Raw genomic sequence first — 17,122 nt, 5'->3', positions numbered from 1 at the left:
ATACCGTAATCTTCTAACCAAAGAATCATTGCAACCTACCTGCTGAGTACTGCGAGCATACACCGGGGTTTAATTTCAAGCTACGGAACAAAGTCACAGAAAGTGTCCGTGGGAGCCACCGAGATTACCATCAAATTTTTCGTCGTAAACAGTGGGCGTCATTCCATCCTAGGACTCGATGCCGGTGAGGCGCTCGGTTTGGTTCAATGCTCGGTGTACACTGTGAATGCCTTCCCTGAGTGTGAACTTTTGAAAGATTTTAGGCACGTCTTCCAAGGGTTAAGCTGCTTGAAGATTATGTACAGCATGGTCCTGGAACCAGGCGCGGTTCCAGTCGTTCAGGCAGCCCGTAGGGTTCCACTGGCACTAGAGGAGCCTCTGGAGAAAGAACTCCAGCGAATGAAGCGTGCGGTAATCATTGTCAGAGAATGGGAGCCCACAGACTGGGTAAGCGCTCTGGCCTTAGTAAAGAAAAAAGACGGTGCTCTAAGGGTTTGCATGGACCCCAGAAGAGTAAACATGTACATCAAGAGGCAACACTTCCTCTTACAAAGGCGCGAGGACATGGAAGAACGACAAACAGGAGCTACCTATTTTAGCTGCCTGGATGCAAACGACGGATTCCATCAGGTGCCCCTGGAGGAGAAAACGTCCAAGATCTGTACGTTCGCGTCACCTTTCGGCTGATATTGCTTCTTGAGGCTACCCTTTAGTATCTCGTCCGCACCTGAGGTGTTTAAGCAGGCGCTTTGTCAGATATCTGATGGTCTACCTAGCGTGCTTATTTATATAGACGATATCCTGGTCTGGGGCTCAACGAAAGAAGAGCACGATAAGCGCCTGGTAACTGTGTTGAAAGCTGCTGAAACAGCTGGGTTAACGTTTAATCCTCAGAAGTGCAAGTTTGGCGTAAGAGAGCTCGCTTTCTGGGTGATATCATAGGCGAGAAAGGCATATCGCCAAACCCAGGGCTCGTTAAGAGTTTGGTTCAAATGGCGGTGCCAACATGCAAGGTCGATGTTCACCGTATGCTTGAGTCGTGAACTACTTCGGCAAGTTCGTGCCGCAGTTATCTGAAAGAACGGCGCTATTAAGAACTCTTATCAAAGCTGGCACGGAGTTTGAGTGTACGGGAAACCACGCCAAAGAGTGGAAAAGCGTCACGCAAATTTTGACCACAGCGCCCGTGTTAGCGATCTTCGACCCGCGAAGGGAAACAAAGTTATCTTGCGACGCATCGCAGAACGGCGTCGGCGCCGGTCTTTTGCGGTGCCACAACAACGAGTGCCGGCCCGTAGCTTACGCATCCCGAGTCCTTACCGAAGCAGAAATTTGTTATGCTCAGATAGAAAAAGAGGTCCTAGCAATTTGTTTCGGATGCGAAAGATTTCACCAGTTCGTCTATGGACGGAAAGTGACGATCGAAACGGACCACAAGCCACTTTTAACAATTGCTCAAAAGGAAGTCGGTGACATGCCGCTTTGTCTTCGATTCTTTTTGAGATTGCTCATGTATGATTCTGCCTTGCAGTATATTCCTGGGAAGCACCTTGTGCTTGCTGATATGCTGTCCCGGTCGACTGCCGACAACCAAGACAAGGCTGGTGCCACGGACGACGTCGAAGTTCACGCAGTCCAGCTACTAGGCAGCAGAGCCATGGCAGAAACGCAGAAAGAACTGCAGGCGGCAACTGCTCGCGACTGCTACCTGCAGTCCGTAATCACTAGTTCGTCGTTTGGGCTACCGGTACAAGGTGACCTCAAGCCTTTTGAGCAAGAACTCATTTGTCAACGGAATACTTTTAAAGGCATAGAAAGTGGTTATTCCGAAAAGCATGAGTCAATCAATGCTGCAAAAAATGCATACAGGACTCCTCGGCATGCAAAAATGCAAGGAAAGAGCCAGACGTCTCGTATTTTAACCAGGGCGCAACGCTGCGATCACTTCTATGGTGCAAATGTGTCCTACATGCCGCAAGTACGCTTACAAACAGCCGCAGGAACCGCTTCAAATGCGACTCGTGCCAGGTTGTGCATGGTATAGAGTTGGGGCTGACATTTTGTTGTTGTCGGGAGACTCGTACATAGCTGTTTTTGATGCCTTATCAAACTTTCCAGAAGTCCAGAAACTGCCAGACACATCGGCGCGATCAACCATTGAAGCCCTCAGTGCTACCTTTGCAAGATTTGGCGTGCCAATTGAAGTATGTACTGATAATGATCCGCAATTCTATATCTATGAATTGGCTGTATTGTAAAGGAGATTTCACTTCACACACATTACATCCAGCCCTCGTTATCAGCAGTCTAGCGGGCTTGCGGAAAAAGGTGTGCAGATTGTGACGCACATCTTGGAAAAGAAACTGCAGACTCGGGGGATGATTTCTGGTTGGGCTTGCTGGCTTACCTCACTACCTCACTGCAGGACGGGCGATCCCCTGGTGAACTCCTGCAAGGAAGGCGCCTTCGCGCCAACCGCCCGGACTTCAGTGCTGTGACTGCGACCGTCGTCAATAAGCACAGTCAAAAACAAGCTGGAAGGCCTTTGCCTCCCCTCCAAAAACGTACCATCGTGAGGCTCAGAGATACTGCATGGTCCCGGAAAGCCCAAGTGATGGGTATGCCCTACCAAAGATCGTTCCTGGTAAAAACGGGGAACCAGAAGCTCCTCAGGCGCAACCGTCGTCGCCTACTGCAAACCGGCGAACGGCTCGCAGAGGCAAGCGATTACTACATCAAAACCTCCTACTACATCGATTACTACATCATTACTTACAAAACCGGCCCGCACATCTCACCGATTGCATAATCACCTCAGTTTTAAGCGCCTTTCGGGAAGGACCACTGGATTCAACTCATCAGCCCTGCCCCGTGCAATCATTTATTGGAATAGTCTTCCTGATAACATTGTTCACATCTCAGATCATGTTATTTTCAAAGAAAAAATAAGTAGCATTTTCTTCTGAAGTGTGTTCTGTAGTGCGTTTTTCAATTTAGTTTTTCAATTTAGTTCTATTTTCTGGTTGGTTGCTTGTTCTTTGTATAACGATGTTAAAATAACCATGTTCTACTTGCTTCTTTTTCCCACCCCAGTTATGTAACCCCCCTCACATAATACTCCAGTCGGAGCCCGTGAGGTACTTGAATAAATAAAAAATAAATACCGCCCCTGCGGACAACGACGTTGACTACCATTCAACAGCGACAGCTCCAACCTCGCAGTCACGCGTCAACCATCGACAACGGGCGACCTTGCGACCACGGTTATACCACCGCCAGCTTTGAGAAGGTCGACCCGAACCTTGAAGACGCCGCAACGTCTTCAGTATGACGAACGTTTTAATCAAGTGTCTGTATAATCCTTACGTGTGATGCGATGAGCTTTGAACAAGTTTTAGGAAGGTGTGCAATTATAATAAATTTCTTGTTACCGGAAAGGGATGTATCCGATAAGGCAACTGTAGTATGACTGCGCACCCTAAATGTGCAGATACTCCCGGCGCACGGTTCCGCGCCTATATAATCAAATGCTTGAATAAAGCAATCGTTCTTCTTGTTCCGGCCATCATGCTGTTGCGTCGTCCTTACTAGTTACACATTTCGTTCTGTTAAGTGAAAATACGAGGAGAAAATGCCGAAAAACAGCTGCAGGCCTAATCATTAAAATAAATACCTCTAACACCGCCGCGACCGGACACTATGCCTATGCACACAAGCACAAACTATGAAACATTGCGTAACGTGCAATCAGGATAAAGTTACCTTGAAGTTAGAACTTGAGGCTCTCTTCTCGACTTCATGGTCTAAACACGTTATGTGTTTAAGTGTCCCCTAAATTTTTCCGAGCACGAAATTTTCCCACCTAATGCTGGAGCTCGCGCACTGCAAGCTCAAGGATTTTCATTTTGCAGTTGAGTATCCAATCTGCTAAGAATAAATAAAAACCTGAACGATACAAAAAAAAAGCTTAAATGCCTTAAAAAACCTTCAATGGTTCAGAACAATCCCAAAAGGGCTTGAGAAGGGCGCTTTTCTGATCTCAAGGACCCGAAGCGGCATCGCGAGGAATGTTTACTCACCCTCGCGGGAAAAGCTTGAGCGATGCGTTTCCACTCGAAGGAACACCGACGGCGGAGCGTAAATTTAATCAGTGAGATGCATGGCCAGGCGAAACGAACCGCGCCGAAAAATTGCCTTACGCTCACGCTGTTGCCGTCCATCGCTCATTCTGCGTCTCGAAGCATCAGTAGTGAATCCATCCGTCCCTCATTGGCTCGTTGGATTCGTGTGGGCCGGTCCCTTCAGGGCCCCACATTAGAAAATTTTAGCATAGCGTATATCGCCTATTGATACCGCGTACCGAGAGCTGCCGGTGCACACGCGCACGTGGTCCCGAGGTTTCTGGCGCACGCCTTACCCGCATGCTCCCGGCAGCACTAGGCGGCATACGCTGTTATGAACAATACACTCTGCGCCAGAACCAGCCTATAGCTTATCTGCAAGAAGCACCGGCACTTTACATTGCTAGCTGGTGAAGGCTAGGTAAGCCGCTCTCACGACGTCTGTCGGCGACCGCGTTGGTTCTGACGTCACAGGTTCGTGGCGTACGTGGCGGAGGAGATGGGCCGCCCGCGTAGCGCAGAGTGAGTCGACGACCAGATGATATTCACGCGCCACCTAGGGATTACGAGAAGAACGGCGCCAGGCTCCTCCATCGTCATGCGAACTCCCGAGCTCATATGTTCGTCAGTGTGGAGAACCGGTCTATGTGCTAGGCCACTTGAGTGTACGCCCTTAATACCAAGCTCACGCTGTTCTTCAGCGACATGCTTGACCAAATGTTTCGAACGGAAAACGAACATGGGAGAGCCCAATCACGTCCCTCAACATCGGAGGGAATGTTCCGGTTGAAACCCAGTGCGCAATGAAAAAAAAACAGGACAGTCCGCTCAGAGTGAAAAAACGCCGAAAGAGTAATGATCCCAAGCAAGGAGAAAAACCAAATCTCGATAGCCTAAGACATATATCGCTCACGTCGTGTCTAGGAAAACTTCACGAGTGGGTTTCGCTTAATGAAACACGTTGCGGGGCTCGTTGGTAATGCATTGCTTCCAGAAAGTAACTCAGCGCTACTTTTTTCAGGCGATCACACACAGACAGACATAACGGGGTGGGCGCAGTCCTAAGCTAACTTTAATAAAACGCGCACTCGTTACATTAATCGACAACACAGACAGTGAGCGCATACGCATTTAAGACAGTAGCATAAAATCATTATAAATTAAAGAAGACAAGCAACAGTTTCGAAGAGGTTGAGGTTCCTTACAATAACAAGCGCAAAGACAGACAGGAACAAGTAAGAAAACACCACCATGAGCTGCAGCGTTTCGTGGTGTTTCCTTAATTCTCCGCGTCTGTCTTCGCGCTGTCTTATTAAAAGCATGATTTACCATCACGCCCAGCAAGTGGTGCTAGTATTGATGTTGTTGCAAGCTACAAGTGTTGTTAGCCTTGTGGATTCTGCCGGCAATTTCTCGACCGTAGCGACACTTAAATGCTAAATAAGGTGCACAAATTAGGCACATACCTGAGACCAGACTGATCTACATAGGTCTAAACACAATCGCCTATAACAGTCAATAGTCAACTGTGAGGGGCTCCTGTATCCTTCATGGAAGCGAACGACACACACATTTCCGCGTTGTACACTGGACACACGTAAGAAAATGTTCTATATCACCGCTCACACTACGTGTGGAACGTAGCGGAGACGATGCCAGACCCGTCTATCCACGCCGGGGTACTAGCACACGATCATCTATTAAGGGAGGGATGAGATTATACTGAAGACAGCCCAGGCGCAAGCTACGGAAAAGGAAAAAAAAACAGTAGCTGCGTTAAGATACGAAGAGAGCAGATTGGGTCATGCAGTAAACGCGAGTTACTCGCATAACGTAGGTGAAGTCATGAAATTAAATGGGGGCGCACGCAATGCGAAGGGAAGATAGGCGGCGGTTGGTAACGGAGTGAATTCCAGGAGAAGGCAAGCGTAGCAGAGAATCAGGCGGGCGGAGGAGTTTGCGGGGATAGAGTGGCCGCATCTGGCACAGCACAAGATTAGCTGTAGTGGACGTAGTAAGGCTGATAAGGATTGTTGTTGTTATTATGCACAGATACTTTTTTGTGGCTCCAGCACTGAAATATGCAGCACAGCGCTAGCTTTTAGGGCGAAGGTTATGGGAATAGTTGGGGCGGTCAGTATCAAGCGTCCGCAGAAATGCCGCCGGCAGGAAAGCGCAATCGAGCAAGTTGAGTGGAGGGCGTGCCAGGGGGCGCCAGTGGAGGTTGGAGCCATGAAGTTTCGCTGCATGTTGCCATGTTCGGCTAATGCAGTAACAGCGTGGCTTTTCGGTCATGTTGGTGCATGATCACGGCGCTCGTGTTGTTAGTTTCTCCTTGTGTCCGGTCCGACTCTGCGCTATATTCTCTCGCAGTAACACGTCGCGCTGAAGAGCGCACGTGGGACGCGGCGTGCAAACGAGCGGCCGGAGCTCGCAATCAGGAAGAGGCGCGTATGGACCGCCGCGTCCACGTCGCGGAAGGCCAAACGGCAAACAATAAGGGGAGTGTGAACGCCGAGATTTGAGCGCACGAGCGCCAAGACGCCTGTGACGTACTGCAAGACCATTGCAACCTGCTATCGGCCGTCATACACATTACCACCAGTGCGTAACCACCATGCATTTCTTTTTAGCGCATAGATAATTCTCAACGCTTTGTACGCGTGAGTAGGCCCAAATAAAGAAGGCGACATGAGGAGGCCCATTTTTCCGTTTTCTCTCTTTTTCTCTCGCCGTAATCTGCGCATACTCTGCAGAGGTAGCGTCCTTGTTCTTAAGAAGCTGACGCGTTCTACAAATATTTCTCAAGTAAGTTGTAGTTACCTTTGTTGCTAAGATTGGCCGCTCACTGGGCGCGGGTTTTGCATGCCGGGCACAGCGGCCGCGTACACAGCTGCAGCCGAAATGCTCGCGCACGGACGTTCAGGCTCACGCCAGAGGAGCCGCAGGTGGTGGTCGTCCACTGCCGCGGGGCAGGCAAAACCTCGCATCACCATTTGCCACCCTCGTGCAGCTTCTGCGACTCGTGAGAGGACATGGCACCATTTTACACCCAGCATAGCTTTCCAAGACTGTATTTAGTGAGCTTGGACGAATTTTTTCTTCTTATTTGCATAACAGATTGTGACTGTCTCTTTGAATGCTGATTTAATTAAATTGCTGATTTATTCAATGTTAATCAAAGGTACTTAGTCTATCTGTTATGAACGTGTTGATGCATATACCATGCGCTGTAGCGTTCATTAATTTTAGGCCTGTATATTATGAAGCTAGTGCAGCGGGTGCAGAGCCTATGTGAAGTCTGCATAAAGACTTCTCTCTCTTCTCCCGCCCCCTCTAGCTGGTTGAATGATCGATTGAATAAAGTGTTAATTTATTGACTGAATAAATATTTTATTAGATAATCCACCAATTATTCGACCAATCAATCATTTGTTCAATCTAAAAACAAATTTTAAATCACGAAAACGTGTGCGACCAGCAGGTTGATCTCGCCGTCTCTAATAAAGCATTGGAGCTTCAGAGCTCAGAATGGTGCTATCTGAAAAATAGCAATAGATCTCTAGCAATACTCTCCACTCAACAACGTGGAGATAAAGGGAGTTCCCTACACACAAAATGAGGATTGCACTGCCATCTTGACAGCAAGTGAGAAAATCGATTGCCCTGTGGCGGCCGCTAATCGTTCATCGTTTGCCGACGAAATCGGATGACCAATATATTGTTGTATGATTGTGCTCTCACTCACACAAGAGCGAGTTTGTGAGGGAGGCTCGAAAGGCCAGACTGAACACTAGCAGTTTGGGTTTCCGAGGAGAAGACAAGAACCCAGTTTTTGTAAATGACCATCTCTCCCCAGAAAACAAAAAGCGGATTGCGAAAGCCCTAAAGCTGAAAAAGGAAAAGAAGTGGTTTTTTCTGTGGACCGACAATTTCCGTATCAAAGCACACCAAACCAACGACAGTCACGCGTTCCGTATCTCTTCTTAATCTGATTTTTCCACTTTTTCGTAAACTTGCTCTTTCGTACGTACTCGGTAATCGCCTTTTTCTTTTTTCTTTTTTAAAATGGCAACTTACTACTAACCTTCTCAGCTTGAAGCTTTTTTTGCTACGCCTTGTCGTTCACTTATTCACTTTTATGCGCGCAGTCTTCGTAAACATTCCGATGACATCTCTAGTTTCTTATTAAGCGTTCGTCACAATATTTTCATTAATGTATCAGTGAAACCTGGTTATGCTCAAGCGACCAAAACCTACACTGTTTTCAAACTTACTCAGCTGAGTACTGTCATTGAGGGTAGAGTAACCATGGTGGTGCTGCTGTTTTCATATCCTCTCAGTTTCATTACCAGACACTTCGACTTGTCAATCAATACATCTAATTGGCCGCTTGTATGGACTGAACTTGATAAATCCTTTGTGTCACAAGATTCTAAGAACATTATCGTTGGATGATTATATCGATCACCTTCCTCGTCCGTTAGTGAATTTTGCTTGGTCATTCAATGAAGTTTTAAATAAACTTTCACTAGAACAAAAAAATGTCTATCATGGGTGACCTTCATACCAACCATCTTTATCCTACAACATCGTTATATCATGAATACAATGGCTGTATCATTGGCCGTAAATATTTCTTTTAAACGTCCCAACAAGGTGCTCTGGAAACGGAAATAGTTCACTTATTGATCATGTGCTTTCTAACTTATTTACTTCTCCAAGTGCTGGTGTAGTCGAAGTCTAAATAACCAATATTCACCCTATATTTGTGCGAAGAAAATCTACCCTCGCTGATAATCATGTGCGGGTTACCAAGAAAAGCTAGAATTTATCACTATTTCTTGAAAAGATCGCGATTACAGATTGGTTACCAAATACTTCGTTCAATAACGCTGAAACTGCTTTTGAATAATTCACCACTACACCTGCTAAAGCCATTGATGCATCGTCTACCGCAGTGATATCTTGCAAAAAAAAAAAGTATTGCAACCCTCATAACCCATGGTTAACCGCAAGTCTTTTGAAATGTCTGCGGAAAAAAGATAACCTGTTTAAAAAGACTTAGAAGCAGTCATATAACATTCACTTACGGACTTACAGAAATATACTCGTAAGGCTCCTCATAACCTATAAAAAGAAACCTTATGAATGTGAAATAATTCAAGCTGGTAGCGACTCTAAAAACAGTGGAAAGTTATCAACTCTTTCATAAATCGGGCTTCAGTAACGGAAATCCAGAGTCACGGATATTTCTCGTGACACTCTCGACATTGCAAATGCTTTCATTGAGTCATTTGTTCTCCATCTGCCTCTTGTTGCTCGGCCCGCTCATGTGTAACCTCGCCTACCTCATAGTTTTTCTTTTTCGGTTTCCCCGCATGAACTGCGCACCGTCATTATGAATCTGAAGGAGACAAGCCCTGGTTTTGACAACATTCATTCATGTCATATCAAGCTAATATCTTCTTGGATTTGCCATGTGTTCTCTCCCATCGTGAACATAATCTTCAAGACAGGCATCTTCCCTAGCACACTAAAAAAAAGCTAAACTAATACCTGCCTTTAAGAAAGGCGACCAACGCCTAAAAATTAATTATCGGCCCATTACTGTTCGTTTTTCTTTAGCAAAGTTAGAGAAAAATAACTTCGTCGGTCTAAAAAATTATCTTACAAAATTTAACATCACATCTTCTAATCAGTTCGGCTTCCGGTCTCATTTTTGAACTGAATTAGCTTTAATTTTATTAACACATATAATTAAAATCTATTGATTGCGGTAAATTTAGCGGCGCATTATTCATCGATCTCTCAAAGGCGTATGATACAACTAATTACGACATACTTTTTGACAAATTAAACGGCCTTGGTGTATTTTGTCCTGCACTAACATTTCTTTGCCGCTACTTACTCAACCGGATCCAAGCAGTTGCATCTCTGGTACTTACTCTTCACTGAAGACTAATAACATTGGCATTCATCAGGGTTCCATCATTGGACCACTTATTTTCCTCATATACACTAATGATCTGCCATCTTGCCTTACCTTTTCTGAATGTATATTATATGCCGATGATACTACCATACTAGCATCTGACAAGATCATTGATTCCGTAACACATAAACTGAATGCTGAGGCTGCAAACTTAGCAACATGAGGTCGAAACAACATGCTGAGTATTAATGCCTCTAAATCTAGCCTTGTCATCTTTTCATGGTCATCTTTTCATGTCCCCATAAGACAATTCTTGAATCTCCACATATTTCTCTTGACTCTCGCATATTCACTGCTACTGACCGTGCGACGTTTCTTGGAATAGAAATTGACTGCCACTTAAAATTCCGCAGGAACATAAGCAGTCGTACAAAAAAAAAACAGCAGGTGGGATAGGGGTACTCAGAAAGGTACAAAACTACTTGTCAAGGTACAAAGCTGTCAAGGTACAGACGCTCATTTCTCTGTAATATGATTTCATCCATAGCCATATTAACTATTGTATTTCTTCAAGGGGAAACACCTACAGAACACACATCACCGCTACAACACATACAGAATCAAACCATACGCATTATTACCTTCAATACCTATTTATGCACTTCTGCACCCTTACTGCAGGCTCATAAAATCCTAGGGGTCTCATCCATGGTGCATGATTCTCTTGGCATTCTCATCTTTAAGTTCACGAAATGATCCCTTCTCATTCCGATAAATAGTAGAATCTAGTTTCCTCGAGGGAATTTCACTTGCGTTTCATGTCAGAACAATTTCTTACTACCTAAGCCTAGAACTAACTACGCTGAATTCACAGTAAATTTCTCTGCCTGATTTTTGTGGAATTCATTACCACTAAGTATAAAGCAATCATTTAACATTCATGCTTTCAAGCGTAGCTTGCGTACTTTTCTTCAATCGCATTAATCAACTTTTTTCTTCCATAGAGCACACGGAGGACTCACTTGAATTGTTCTTCTCTATTTATGCATTTATGTACATTTACCTTGCTCATGTTTCGTTTGCAGTTGCATATTATTGCATTTGCATGTAATCTGTTTCAATTTTACCCGCTGTATTTTCTACATATTGATTTTTTGTAAGTTTGCAACAGGAGGTCCTCTTTGCAGCCATTGGCTTTGGGGCCTCCTCCTGTAGTTAACAAATACATGTACGTGCTGTTTGATCGTTTGAATAAACTTATTCTTTTTCTTGTTATAATTAATTGATTGATTGATTGATTGATTGATGCCGTATTATGCACACTTCACATGAATTTCGGTTATCCAGAGCGCTTCTTTTGTTGTTTTTCGTTCTCACCTCTGAGTCACTTTCGCGTCATCTGTGTATTAACACTCTGTAACAAAGAAATAAACCCTCAGTTCTTAGGCAGCGCTGTCTGTCTCATTCTTCATCGTACTGTGCGTGTCTCGACTGTGCTGTTCACTTCGTAACGCTTCATAACCGACTAGCCCGCCAGACCGTGTTAAGACCGATCTTTGCCCCAACAAAGTCGTTTTGAGTGCAGAAAGTGCACCTAAATAACGGTCTTGTTCGATGACTGCTGCACCTTCGATCCCTGTTGTACTTTTTGAGCCGGCGTCCGTCGTCGAGGACACGCGTGCGGCAGAGAACGGCCGCGTCAAACGATTCATCGCACGCACTGCGCATCGGGTCGCCTATCAGCAACGATGTCGCGGCCGAACAAAGAACGCGCTTATAAATCACCAAGCAACGCGCTGAATGTCATTGTGGTCTTGCTTTTGTGTGCGCAAAAAAAAAAAGAAGAACAAAGGAGACGTCGCGGTAACCAATTTTGCCGCTTTTTTTTTTTTTTGCCGCCTCAGCGGCTGCGCGCCGACGGATGCGCGGCGATCTTTTGCGTGCCGCTCTAGTTTCACGGAAGGCCATTTAATTTGAGCGCCTTTATTACCCACTCCTCAAAAGCTCTTTGCGCGCCTTCATTTTTTTTTGCAAGCAAGAAATGAAGGAGCAGAGAGAGAATGAAAAAAAAACGTGCTCATGAAAACAGCTACTGCACTCTTTTTGCGCTGCTAATGGCACGTCGCACACTTGGCCTCGAGATCAAATTTCCTCTTCCCTACCACTCAACCCGCGCCCAAGGCAGCAGCGCTTTCCGCACTGTTGCTGCTGCTGCAGCAGCTGCTTGGAAGTACGGCGGCAGTGTTGTAGCTCCCCCTTTAGCACTCCTTGCTTTCAGCTGCGTGCCGTCCGAAAAGATGAACCAATCCGGACGTTCTTTAAAAGCCATCGCCACTCTCGCGATGGCGATGGCAGTCTGCCTTTCCCCGAATGGGAGAGGCAGACTGTGCGAATACTTTAGGTTTTTTTCTTCCAATAAGCCAAATCCAGGAAGCGCATTTAAGTTAAGCTGTAATTATCACCCGAAGATCTTCCCTCTGAAAAGCAATGAAAGTTAAATTGGTCATATAAGCAGTATTTTATAGGATATGAGATAAACTTCAGTGCATTCGAGAACAGTCTTGCAATCTAGTAGCTACATACTTGGCCGAATTTCCAGCGCAGAAAGACGAGGGTAAAGGAACCGAAGTAGAGAAAAGACAGCGCCTCTAACAACTGTAGTTTATATTGAAATAAAACTGCTTTTATACAGTAACCATTCTCAAAAGCAAACGGAAATCATAGTGGAGGCCTATGATACGGCCATGGTTATCTTGTCCCCTCTAGGCATGAAACTGTGCAATCTGGAGTTTACTTATGTCTAACACATCTGATCTCTTTTCCTGTGAGCGATATTGGTGGTTTGCTGACAGACGTGTTTGAAAAAAATGGAAATTGGTCGTTGGGGGAAGGAAATGGCGCAGTATCTGTCTCGCATCTCGGCGGACACCTGAACCGCGCAGTAAGGGAAAGCATAAAGTAAGGAGGGAAAGAAGAAAGTAAGAAAGCGGTGCCGTAGTGGAGGTCTCTGGATTAATTTCGACTACCTGGGGATTTTTAACGCGCACTGACATTGCACAGCACACGGGCACCTTTGCGTTTCGCCTCCATCGATACGCTGCCGCCGCGGTCGGGTTCGAACCCGGGTACTCCGGATCAGTAGCCGAGCGCCCAAACCACGGAGCCACCGGGACGGGTACACGCGTTTCTGGAACTTTCAATTTCGATGACTTGAAATATTTTTGGTGCGTTGTTGCGGATAAAAGCTTCCGCGAATTTCCAGGTCTTCTGTGAAGGTGCATTTGGCCTGCTTCGAAAAACCGTCCTTCGCTCTTCGCGGTGGTGCAGCACTGAGCAGCGTTAAAACCTAGAATGTGTTGAAATGTCGGGCAACCTCAGCTTCTATGCAGACCTCAACGGGGCCAGCGTTCTAGCCGCATTTAGAATACGCACTGACGACAGGACAAGGCTTTTTCAGTATAGCGTCAATCGCCACCGCGACCGCTTACCGCCTTCCGTGAGCCGAAGGCTGCACTTGGTAGCGGGCACACCTACTGCTTAATGCTTAGTGACCCAACGCGGTGGCCAAGGCGCTAGTCTACTGAGCCGAAGTACCCTGTTACGACCGCGGCAGCCGCATTTCGATGAAGACGAAACGCAAAAAGGCACCCCTGTGCTGTGCGATGACAGTGCACGTTTCAAAGATCACCAAGGTGGTCGAAATTACTTCGGAGACCTCCACTATGTCGCCTATTAGTTTCTTCTTTCACTCCCTCCTTTATCCATTCCGTTACGACTCAGTTCGGGTGTCAATCGAGATATGTGAGCACGTACTGCGTCATTTTCCTTCCTGAAAACCAATTGTAATTTTTTTTCTGTTGCTTAGAACTCATGTCCGCATGCGCACTCTAGGCTCATGGTGCCCACATAGAGTTTCTTACTATTAACTAGAACGAAGAACGGGAAGAAAGAAAGTCTACCGCGACGCATTGCGACGGTGCAGGTTGTTCGAGTGCAGTGAGGCCAGCCGGAAAGTACGCCAGCCTCAAGTGATGCCGTCCCACGGCACAGGCCGCAGACTCCAGTGCAGCGGGCCGGGGCGAAAAGTGCCGGAAGTCCCCGCAGACTCCGCGCTAGTTCCCGTCGAGACGGCGTCCGAAGGAGTGTACGACGGTGACCCACAGCTAGGAAGAGCTGCCTGCTGTTCTTGCCGATCTTGCGACGCTCCCCCGATGGGGCTGCATTCCTTGAGAAAGGCGTCCAGCTCTTCCAGACGAGCCACAGGGCATTCTGGATTCAGGTTCTTCTTAGGAACATAGCTTGATTTGCGGCACGCGTTATCCCGTGGCGACAATGTTGAAGTGCCGCTCGGTACCAAACTATCCAGGTAAGTCTCGGAGCTGCTTGTAGGTGGTTTTTCCGCGTACGACGACGGTGAGGGATGCCGTTCGCCTTCTGACAGCGGTTCCAGTAAGCCGTCCACCTCAAGCTTAGCCAGCTTTTCGGCTTTGACGGCACTGTTGGCCTCCAGCTCTTCGATCTGCTCCTGATGCTTCGTGTTCGCTTGTGGAGGCGCATCTCCAGGCTTGGCCTCTTATAGTTTTACCGTGGCAGATGGGGTCGCTTCCATGTCTAGAGTCTGGACCGACACACTTCGGAACTTGTGATCGCGCCATTCTTCTTCGGATGGAGACGACATATCGGCCTTTGATTCAGGTTTTCCAGGAGTGGCGCAACGTGGGCCCAGAGAAAGGAAGCGGTCAAACTGTTCCTTGACTTCAAAGTTTGTGAGATGGGCGAAGGTGCCTGCAGTCACCGAAGAACGTCCCACACCGGCTAGGTTCACTCCGGTGAGCGAGGCGGCAAGCATTGCATGGTGCGGGACACCCAACCCCACGCCGACCTTCAAGCAGGCTGCATCGACACTAGGGGCTTTTTTGCAAGACATCTGGACGCGGCAGGGGAACAATCATGGGCATCTAATTCGCCTCCACCTCCCAGCCAACTCACCACTCTCTTCCGCTCACGCTCGTCGCCACCTGCAGCCAGCTGGGTCCTTGCCCCTTGCTCACCCATTGTCCTAACCGGTTGGTCCGGCGCTGCCTCATCGCCACAGACGCCATCTTCTTGCTCCACCTTCTCCAGCCGCTTGAACAGCCGGTCCACGCGCCGATGGAGGCGCTCAAAGGCGGCCTCCAGAGCCGGGAAAGGGGCAAGCCGTCGGAATGCCCGAGAGCAGCGGTGCCGTGTGCTGCGTCAGCCGGAGGTTGCTCGCCATCCACGGCCCCTTCCGCAGCCTGTTTCCGAGCGCGGGTGAGCGCCATCCCATCGCTGACACCAAAATATGCAACGGGACGGCGGTTCCGCCCAAAGGAAGCCGCACCAAGTTGAAGAGAGCCGAATGAATACCGTCGGCGGGCCCCAATCTTTATCTTCGGCGTACGCCGTGCGCTGGGCGTTTATTTCCGTCACAATATGTCTCAGTATAGCGGCCACCGAATTGGACCCCCCCCCCCCCCCCCGCGACCATCATTTGCAAAACATTTGTGGCCACCCGTTTGACGCAGAATGTTAGAAGTTGTGTCAAACGACTGGGAATGTTCCTGAGCATAGAATTACTAATTGAGCTGAAGACCAAATTGTGTGGTATTCGCAATGACAACCTTTCCGCCCACAAACCGTTCATTCCGTGAACCATCAGACGGCCATTACGGCCAAATCGTTTGTTGGGGGGGTTTCCGGATGATGTCAAACGATTCGCCGTGCTGTGATGCAGGCGTTTGTTAAATTTATTAAGTGATGTAACGGGGAAATATTCCGGATATAGCGAAGGCAGCTGCGAACCGCAATGGTATTGCGAAACCTATGAAGTATAGATGACTCTGCTTGTGTCTCTGAAAGATTGTTTCCGGAAAAGAAACATTCACGGATGCTTGGATTTGGTCTTCTCAATGTTTACTGAGCGCACCGATGTAAACACTTGAAGCTCCCGTAGCTAACGCTCGCAAGTAGAACACTGAGGCAGTGTTGGCGGAAAATTTTTTAGCCGCAGCCTTTCTCATGCAGGCTAGCAAAGACGATTGGCCCTAAATTCAGGACAATACAGCGAGCGATGGAAACGAAAACGATAGCTTTAGCGTAATGAGACAAGAAGAGAGCACAGTGTGGGTCAGAAACCAAACGCGAATTAATGACATTCTAGCCCCCAAATAAGGAAAAATTGACATGGCCAGGTTGTGTATTGCGAAGGAAAGATAACCGAAGTCGTTCAAGGTACACACTTCAGTAGCAGTTCTGTTGGGCCTAGTTGGTGCGTAATAATACTACAGATGATGATGTGCGCAAAACAATTAGATAATCCACGTATACGAGAGCTGTAACGACGAGAACTGCGACTGTCCTTGTGCTTCTCTCGCGTACGGGGATTGTCTAAACGTTCTACGCAGATCGATCATCTGTAGTATTTTCGTTCAAGGTAACTGACTGCAAGCCGAGAGAAGGCAAGCGAGAAGGCGGCGGTAGAAAGGAACGTGGGCGAATCATGAAATTAGGAAGTTTTCCGGGTGGAGGGGCTATAGCGTGGCCGCCGGTGTTACAGGGAAGTGTTAATCGCAGAGATATGAGAAGGCCACTTGTTCCGTGATGGCCATTGTTGATGATGCTGATTGAATGTATTTGAATTCGAGGCAGACTGTTCCATGCAGAGTTCCAGGAAAGCCGCTCCTCAAATATCTGATAGACGCGCGGGCCACGCTACAGACCCGTGTTGTTGCTGAGCAAGGGACATAAAGGAAAGGAGCTCCGTTTGACCCCCTCACTGTGCGCGCTGGGTGCCTTACTAAGTGTAAATCGACCTGATGGGCGTTGTCGCGACAAGACACGCGGAATGGTTCCTCGCTTTGAGTCGCCGGCCAGCTATTGGTGCGGCCACCTACTGGGAACGATTCGCGTTGCCGCCGCGGCTCGTCGCTTCAACGCGGCACCACGCTCGCCTCTTCGAGAAACGGGTTTCCCTCCTCTCGGGGGCGCTGTGCTTACATCCACCGCCAAGAAATGAAGCCGTCGGGCAGACGTAAGCACTTTCTTT

General features: G+C 47.5%; 1 protein-coding gene and 1 pseudogene across 1 annotated transcript in view; one reads left to right on the top strand and one right to left on the bottom strand.

The window, feature by feature from the left end:
• The window catches only part of LOC144110070 (arrestin domain-containing protein 3-like), a 547,381-nt gene that overhangs the window by 497,242 nt on the left and 33,017 nt on the right, over positions 1 to 17,122 (bottom strand). The window lies entirely within an intron of this gene.
• LOC144109854 (uncharacterized) lies at positions 307 to 2,809 on the top strand (annotated as a pseudogene).

Source organism: Amblyomma americanum, chromosome 11, assembly GCF_052857255.1.
Source record: "Amblyomma americanum isolate KBUSLIRL-KWMA chromosome 11, ASM5285725v1, whole genome shotgun sequence".
In the NCBI taxonomy this organism is placed as follows: domain Eukaryota; kingdom Metazoa; phylum Arthropoda; class Arachnida; order Ixodida; family Ixodidae; genus Amblyomma; species Amblyomma americanum.
This window is presented reverse-complemented; position numbering and strand designations above follow the sequence as displayed.